The following is a 9,627-nucleotide window of genomic DNA, read 5'->3' as shown; positions in this document are numbered from 1 at the left end:
GTAGAAACAGCCAGTTGTTGATCACGTGACTCCTGTGATGTGAAAAAAGTGTTTCCATTGCAGTTTTGCAATTTTGATACGGCCGAAAAACCAGCTCATCCTAGCGCAAAAACGTTTTGTCGAAAAACGTAATTTCTTTCGTTATTGTTGTGTTTCCATTGAGCAAATTTATTTTCGAAATTCTAATTTGCGCATTTTCATGGTCAATGGAAACGCAGCTACTGACTAACTTCTTCAGAACAGGAACCTCTGGATCGTTCAATCAGTGTGGAATTATCTTCACATGGAACAGGACCAAAGAAGGATCAAAGAACSTTCTAAATGTTCTTCCTCTCTTACAGTCTGCTTGAAGGATTTCTTTCACAAGAAAACTGTAATTGTGTCACAATGACCATACCAAATAATGACTTTCAAGCTTGTAAAAAATGCTGGGCACGTCCTCCGTAGACTCTTTCAAAAATGTTTGCTTTAAAAAACATGTTTTTTAAACTGACATTTTCCAAGCAAAATATAAAAAATGAAATGTGGCCTAAAAATCTGAACCAATGTAAAATTTAAATGAAAAGTTTCACGTGTCATCATTTCTCTTTTACACCTGATTGTCTCATAATTGTGATTACGTGCCACAACCTGTAGGTGCCATTCTTACAAAAGAACAGATGAAGGTGGTGCCAATCATTAGGCTGCACATATACTAACAACATCCACAAAGTTTTATAAAAACTCAAGCTTTTCTCCAATCTAGAGTCATTCTTCTCTGGAAGCTGATGTATATTGGAGTTGTGAGGATTAAAACAGGGATTAGAACAAACAATAAGCACAAAATGACAAATYTGTCTAATGATATCTTTTGTAAGAATCAGGTTGTTGCTTCGTAAGTGAATTAGACTTTTAACAGAAGGAAAAGTAAACAAACACAAACAACAACAATCATTTGAGTCAGGCCTTAAAAAGCTTAGATATCATAATTTAGAAATAAACTAAACCGTAAAAAATTATTTTCCCAGAAGTATCTGTCAAACTACAACAAACCCAAGAAAATTAAAAGTTTCCAGTTTTAAACTAATTATTATTTTATTTTTGTATCCATCAGTTTTAAAAGACCCATTTTACACAGTGGGTCATAAAGATATTRATCCCTCTTGGTAACCCTTCCTTTTGTTGCCTTTCATCCTTGAATGTAATTAGAGTTTTATTAGAATAAAAGCAATAAACAGCTGTTATAACTGAGGYACATCTTGTTATAACACAAGGTTGAGACGTGTCAGCTGACTGGAGTTTCTCCTGAGTCTGTTCAGACTTTAAAGGATCAACAACACCTGACCTCTCAAAGACTAATAACCAACCCAGTCAAACGATCAGCCTTCATCAAAATAGAAATAATTTCATAACTAGTTTTATTTATTTATATTAAAATAAAAAGCTTTTATTAATTAATTATGGTTTGGTTTAAAATTGTCCTTGGATGAGAAAAGACAGGCTGAATAAACTAAAATTAGTTGTGATGCTTTCGGGTACAACAGTCAGAGTGGTTGAAGCAAAAAGCAGCGTTAAGGCGCTTTCAGCACAAACACGCCCACAAACTTCTGCCCAATCACACAGTAAATTTTCTGGGCAGGTTTTGTTGAAAATGGGAGGGAGACTTAAAACTGAAAAGAAAATGACATGATTTTCGTCATGAGACTACGACAATGACAGACGAGCTCTACTGGGCAGTTAATTCTCACCTTCATGCTGTAATMGAGACTTTACTGCTGTGAACCAGGCAAACAAAGAGCCTACCGACCCTCCATGTGAGGGGCGAGTAGTTCCAGTCGATCTACAGGAGAACCTGAGGACTAACAAGGCCAATCAGGTCTGTAAACTCCACACTACTCCACAACTCATTTTAAACTGAAGAAGCTTCCTGAACAGGAAGAGAAACATCGTCAGCTTCAGAATAAAAGTCCATTTGTTTTGTTTTTAACTTTATTTTTGGATTGATGCTTAAACAGCTGCCAGCTGCCTTTTTGTTTTGAGAGCTCAATACACATGCACACACACTTTTTTTTAGTTTTATATTTATTGTATACATGTATATATTTTTATTTAACTGAATTATTTTTATTTAGTTTTATAGTTTTAATTATTTATATTTATTTTACTTTTAGTTTTATTTGATTGGCCCAATTTAACCCAAATATTTAGTTTTTTTGTGTTAAATCATATTTTTTAATCAAATTAAATCTAACAAAACAAAATATGCTAAGATGGATGAATACTGTATATTTGTTGGTCTCAAAGAACGTTGCAGTTTATTTAATATATCATGATATCACAACAAGCTCTCTTTAAGACCTGAAATCTCTTTTAAAACTGGAAAAAACAAATCTCACTCAATCACAGCAACAACCCCTGACCACTGGTCAGAGGTGGCAACCATGACACAAATACAAACCGCTGAGAAGACGTCATCAGGGTAGGTGGATTATTATAACAACCAGTTAGCTGCCATGCCCCATTCATCACATTCAAATCCTAAAAACCCCACATGGCACAAAGGCTCCCCACTGGCTAATGACTATCTGAGCAGGGCAGTAGGTGCTCAGTCAGTGTGTTCAGATCATTTCTTAGTGAGGGAAGCACTCACCCCCCTCACCATTTTGTCACGTGAAGACAAAGTTTGAAATGGGGAGGGGGACAGTTTGCTCGGTGTGAATGGTACATGGCAGTGTAGGTTTGCCAGCATTGTTATACTGATCCACCCACCTTAATGTGGATCCTTTGGGTGTGGCAATCCCATAGCCTTTGGAGTCCAGGTTTCCTCCCACCTTCATGGTGTCGCAAGGTTTTCTTTGTTCGATGTACTCATTCATGGTGGARTCCAGCAGGTAGGCGTACTTCCCTTTGGACTTCCTGACCCGCTGCACACCCTCTGACGTTTTCTTGACAAAAACAGAAGGCTCTGCTGATTTCATGTACTGCCACATCTTGTCAAACAAGGCGATTTTGGAGCGCTGAAAAACAAGATACAAATTCAACATTAATGCAAGTGACACATTGACACGGTGTTTGTTGGTACCCTTACAGCTCATTTAAACTGTGCATTAGTGCTGGGCGGTATACCGGTTCGTACCGAATACCGTTTTTTATTTTTGTTATGATATGAATTTTCTGAATACCGACATAACGGTTTAAATAGTCTGAACCCGTGCGGAACGTTTCGTCGCGGCCGCCAGTGAACTGTTTCCCGGGGGACACTTTTCCTCGCTGCACCGCTATGTGCATTAGCATGCTAATGTTATTGTTGAGCAGTTTGTTGCAGCGGCGGGTGGTGATTTTGCTGCTTAWATTGACAGACGTTAAAAAAAAAATCCAGTTTTCGKKGTCGCTGAATGTAGTAAACACCTCTTCAGRGATGTGCAACGTTGATATGGAGACGTGGAGACGCATGGAGACTTTAACATGCTTCTATTGTGAAAAGCCCGGGGGAAGTAGTTTTGTAGTAGAAATGGAATTGACTGGTGTGCAAGGTGAGTCGTGCTGTTAATCTTTATTAAATAACATAAAACAATAAACCCAATAATAATCTTTTCTTATCCCTCCTCCTTCACAACTGGACCAAAATGCATGACTACTGTCTACAACCACCAGTCAGAGAAAAGACACATAGAGGAGGGAAACAACGACACAGACAGAGGTACAGTAAAAGAAAAAAGTCAAAAAGCAAGGTTTGTACATTTTATTATCAGCTGACCTGTGATGAAAAGAAAAATACCGTGATATGCCGTCAAACCGGTGTAAATGTTGAAAATACATGARATAAAATTTTGGTCATACCGCCCAGCACTACTGTGCATTATTGTCTACTTGTCTTCACATGTGTCATTAGAACTCTACACCACAGGGCTGAACATTTCTCACAAGGACAGAGAAGGTTCACTCTCCAAARCTGTGGATATCCTAACCAGGTCTTTGTCAAGTCTGTGAGGAAATTGAAAGCACATGCCACTAGCTGKGTTTRCATRYACCATGAAAATGCGCAAATTAGAATTTCGAAAATAAATTTGCTCAATGGAAACACGTCAYTTTCGAAAAAAATTATGTTTTTCGACAAAATATTTTTGAGCTAGGATGAGGTGATTTTTCGGCTGTATCAAAATTGTTGTTTTTCGCAAAACTGCAATGGAAACACTTTTTTCGCATCACAGAGTCACGTGATCAACAACCGGCTYTTTCTACTGGTGAAAAAGACGATGATGAAGAAGAWAACAGGAAGTAGAAGTAGTAGTAATATCACAGAAGTAGTATAAAATAGTAAACTCAGCGACTACAATTTCCCAAAAACACAGCATACGTAGCCGCTCCCAAGTAGGGACTTGTCTCTGGAAAGCCTCGATAAAAGACGCCGACGTCTCCTCTGATGATGAGCGCTAGTGTCGTGGTAGCAACATGCTATGTGTTTACATCCATRGCTGCCATGTTTGTAATGACTTATCATGAGAACAAACGTATTCACGTGACTTTAATAACATTTCTTACTTAATGGAAACACTGCAGTTGCGAAACTGTGTTTTTTCGACATTACATTTGCAATGGAAACGTGGCTAGTGTAGCACCCTTTTGGAAGAAACCATCACCTTTCACCCCCTGTCTAATCAAAGAGAATTACTGTTGACACCAGGAAATGCTCAGGGCTATTCAAAAAGGAAGGAACCAACCAGATATCCTGTCTCCATATAAGAACATTAGAATATTCAAATAAAATGTTTAGACATCAGAGAAAGCCTCTGTTCTCTTAGACAGAGCTACAAGGATCAATCTAATGCATGTTGCGTCTGATACCTGAGTGAAGCTGGCCCTCCCACCTTGTTCAAATCTAACAAAACTGGTGTCAAACATTTGTGCCACGTTTGTGCAGCAAAAATCTTTGTTTGTGCCGTTATCGTTTTTAAGATATTAATAAGTTTCCAGAGGCCATCAGAGGTCAACCAGCCCCCCCACATTACCCAAATCAAACAAAACTGGTGCCAATCAGTTTGTCTGTGCTGCTCAAATTTTTGTTTGTGCTACTTTTGTTTTGAAGATATTAACGCAACTGTAAAGGTCAAAAGGTCAGCCCCCCCCATTAACCGAATCAAACAGAAGTGGTGTCAAACGTTTGTGCTGGTTTGTGCAGCAAAAATCTTTGTTTGTGCCGCTATGGTTTTTAAAGTATTGATTTTTTTTTTCCAGAGGCCAGCAGTGTTGTCTGTAAATGTGGGTGAGGGTGGCAAAGTTCAGCTATTTACCTACATGCAGGKCATTTTCTAGCCTCATGCATTGTCCTGCTGTAAACTTGACTATTCCACCTTTTGCTTTGCTTTGTATGTAAGAATATATAACCTGCAGGCACATGTCTTGCCCCTTAAAACTAATAGGTTAAACCAAGAGGGGTTTTGGACCTTTACTGCTTTGTTTATGGGCAGAAAAAAAGCTTTAGTTATTCAATTTTTACCAACTAATGACCAAAATGGTTTACAAAACCCTTGAGGTTCAGTTGTTTATTTGGCTGTACAGTATTTAGAAAAATTGCTTTTGAGAGTCCTGTGACTTTGTCCAAGTAAACATTCATTGGCAAATTCTTTGAGCTGATGCTAACAGAAACATTAAAAGTGAATACAATTTCTCAATTGTTCTGAAGTCACCTCTTTTCAGTCAAAATCTGATTTTCTCCTCCCCTTGATGATATAAGCATTAGAATTTGTCAATAAGAACAGCTGTTTTGGAAATTCAGCTTTTCTGAAATGCACTATAAAAGACAGCTTTATATCATATATGATCAATGAACAAAATGTAGTTCATGTTGGTATACTTTCGTTAATATCTTCAAAACAAAAGCAGCACAAACAAGAATTTGAGCAGCACAAACCAGCACAAACGTAGCTCAATTGATTGGCACCAGTTTTGTTTGATTTGGGTAATGTGGGGGGGTGGCTCCCCTCTAGAAACTTTGATTAACATCTTAAAAACCACAGTGGCGCAAATGAAATTTTTGCTGCACAAACGTTTGACACCAATTTTGTTAGATTTGAACAAGGTGTGGGGGCCAACTTCACTCAGGTGCGCCACCTTGGTAGATGGAGCTACAGTGCCCGCATGTGGTCAAATAAATTCAGTAAAACTCATTTTAGCTATTCACTATTTTACACTAGAATGTTTTGTTGAATTAATCCTGTGAAATGATGCAATTGCTGCTGATTCTCATTTCCATTTCAGCTTTTATAGACTGGTATTTTAAATATGAAATATAAACTGCCCCAGGTGAGCTGACAGAAACAGAAGTATGGGTTCTAGGAGTCTGCCTAATGTATGTAATGCAGATAAGTTGATTACAAATTACAGGCAGGTGTGAGTGGCGCAGAACGCACAAATCACCGAAGCAAACCGAGTACAAATATCAAACCTTGTGTTTTTGTAGACCTTACCCTAAAGAATTCTTTGGTGGATCCAGAATCCAGTGTCCCATATGCTATCTCCGTCTGTTTAGCAAGGTCCTCAGCACTCTCAATAGGAGAAACCATCCTTTCTACTGTCAGGAAGGCAGCCAGATTGGCGGTGTATGACGAGATAATAATCAGAGTGAAAAACCACCAAACGCCTCCAACAATACGACCTGAAAGAGACCTGAACACAAGAACACAATCAGCTCAGTTCTTACAGGTTTTTAATCTAGTACTTCTGAGCTGAACGAGAAAGAGCAACAATGAGGAAAATAAAATAAGATAGAACAAAGTAATAAATTTTTCTGCATAAAGGAACTTCTTCTMGGCCCTCCTATCTGTTCCTCCACGTTTGTCTTTGACTATAGCAGTACTCTGACACTCTGATACTCTGACAGTCTAGTCATTTATTACTGATGTTGTGTCTAATCGTATCAATACTTAGCACCTTGTCTGTCATGTTATCAGTCACAGAGCACAGACCTAATGAGCGTGTGTGTGTGTGTGTGTGTGTGTGTGTGTGTGTGTGTGTGTGTGTGTGTGTGTGNTGGATAGAAAGGCACCATATAAGTACAGTCCCTTTACCATTTACAATAAAATACTTGAAGTAAATATTAAAGAGATGAAGAAACAAAGGAGCCCAGTTAAATCAACTGAGACCAACCTTGGGGAGATGTCACAACCCTGACGCATGAAAGCACCCAGTGAGAACCAAAGCGAGTTAAAGATCCCAAACTCGTTAATGGATTCAGTTGTGAGCGGCAGGGCTCCATCCTCTGGTTCCTCAAGTGTCCACTCATACGGACTGAACCTTGACACCTGCAGTGATGCAACATTAGAACATCAGGAGATTCAGACCCACATTACTTTGGTCAGTAGTGACAATTTCAAGGAATACTATGTTGTGTGATTTGTTAATTATCGAAGCATGACTTTCAGCTACCACATAAAATTTTAGCTCASTGTCTGTAAAAATAACTGTAAGTACAGCCATTTTCTGTAGGCTAAGGTCAGTGAGCTGTGGTGGTCATCTTGAACTAATCATTTGTAAATGTACCACCACTAATTATGCTGTGTTTATGGGATATTAACCACATTTTCAAGATACTAAAAATATTTTCAAAGCATTTCATGAGAACAGAACCATATTTTAAAGGAGTTGATATGCTACACCCAGGTGTTAAGAGTTTTCTCCAGGTACACTTGGTTCATCTTATGTTGAAAATAGATTTTATTGAATATTATTTATTTATTGAATTTAAGTTAGCACTAAATGTAAGTTTGTGAATTGCCAGTTGTTTGTCTCTGTGTTGCCCTATGATGGCCTGAGACCTGTTTGGGGAGTACCTCCACCTCTAGCTTGTTTACTACTGATGCTCAGCACCATCTACCTGCATCCCTGCACAAGATTTGTCATGGTCTAAGGTAGATGAACCCAGAACCAGGCAGACACAAAGAAATTCAAATCTAATTTATTTTAAAAAAAAGGCTGACAAGGCAGCAAAACACAGGGAAGCATGGACAGACAGAGGACCAAGCACAATGGTGAGAACCATAAAATGAACCAGCGAAAAAGTGGTGGCAAGAGACCAGTTAAATACAAACTGAGGGAGAGAAAAGATGGACAAATTTTTTTTTACTGATGATGGGTAGATTTTCTTACATGTGTTTGAGAGTATTTCATTTATGTACAGTAAAAAAAAATCACGTAAAATTGATATGTAGAATTTACTGTGCAAGCTTTGACAAGTGTTTGAACATGTGTGACTGATTAAATGTATAAAACTTACAAAAACTGTGGAATTGTGTGCAAGGATGTTGAACAAATACTTGGCCCCTCGATGGCCCCCTACACTGAAAAATCCTAGATCTGCCACTGACCAACACCCCTGCCTCAAGTCGTATTGAAAAGTTTGAACTCATGTCCTTATTTTGTAGTGAAGAGGGTTTCCTGTTCTCCATCCTGTACCCAGAATGCATTGCTTCAGTTCTACTATAGTTTAAAATTACTAATATATTGCATGCTTTCTTACTGAAGCCCTACCAAAAATATAAGAAAACAACCAAGAAGCAATTGAACTTGATCCACAACAACTATTTTTAACACCATGAGTGAAAAAGTCTGTTTCAACAAATCACCTCCAAAAACTGCAACATGTGCCATTCTGTCAATGTAATTTGTCATGCCACTAGTTGGCAGTGTTGTGCAATAAWGACTCATGTTATCACTGGAAAATATGCTGGTGAACAGAGACTATTTTGCGCTTTAACTTCCACTAAGTTTTATTGGGCATATGTGCTTTTGAACTTSCGGACATAAATAATTTGACTAGCATTTTAAAATTTGCGCAACTAAATTTTGAGTTAGCYCTGCCCACCACTGATTACTACCCTCACCCATGGCCACAAAGTTATGTCCCAACGAATGAGATTACCAATACAAGGGGTGAAAATGAGTTTTCTCTGCAGGGTAGCTGGACTCTCCCTTAGAGATATAGTGAGAAGTTCAGTTATTCGGAGAAGCTCAGAACAGAGCTGCTGCTCCTCTACATCTACAAGAGCCAGAGGTGGTTCATCTGGTAAGGATGCCTCCTGTTCATTGAGTAAAGTTATTAATATTCTTGGTTTGAAACATGCAATTAAGTGTCACTGACATGTTGTGTTACAAATAAAACTACATAAAGAATAAACAATAAAAAAGCAGAATGCATCTGTAAAATTGTTGTTTGGGATTAACTGTGTCAAATTATTTTTTTAATATCTCAGCCGTATCTGTAAGTTTCAGTGGTGGGCACTAGTCCCATAAAGCACAAATCCACAGAGCAGGGTCCAAGCAGCTTATCCTTCTGCATGTTATTTTGTTTTAAATGATTTTTTTAACTTAATTCTGTTGTTAAAAGAGCTAGAAGAGCAGCTGTTTTGATCCAATTGAGCATGCAGCTGATGTTCATGTATTTTTTTCCATCACCACTGTTAACAAAAAAAAAAAACATTTCCTTCGCGGACTCTTCACCTAACACAACACTAATCATCGAATGCTGGTGCTCTTCAGATGTACATGTGCAGAAATAAAGTAGGCAGTAGGGGTGTAAGAAAATATCGATACACAGAAATATCGCGATATTTCATTTCCCGATACTGTATCGATATTCTAAAGCCCTGTATC

At 38.2% G+C, this 9,627-nt stretch overlaps 1 pseudogene; it reads right to left on the bottom strand.

Moving 5' to 3' along the window:
* Positions 1-9,627, bottom strand: part of LOC106530681 (glutamate receptor 2-like) — an 86,937-nt pseudogene that overhangs the window by 28,053 nt on the left and 49,257 nt on the right.

The sequence above is a fragment of the Austrofundulus limnaeus genome, unplaced genomic scaffold (assembly GCF_001266775.1).
Source record: "Austrofundulus limnaeus strain Quisiro unplaced genomic scaffold, Austrofundulus_limnaeus-1.0 Scaffold546, whole genome shotgun sequence".
In the NCBI taxonomy this organism is placed as follows: Eukaryota; Metazoa; Chordata; class Actinopteri; order Cyprinodontiformes; family Rivulidae; genus Austrofundulus; species Austrofundulus limnaeus.
The sequence above is the reverse complement of the archived record's forward strand: the minus strand, read 5'-3'. Positions and strand labels throughout refer to the sequence as shown.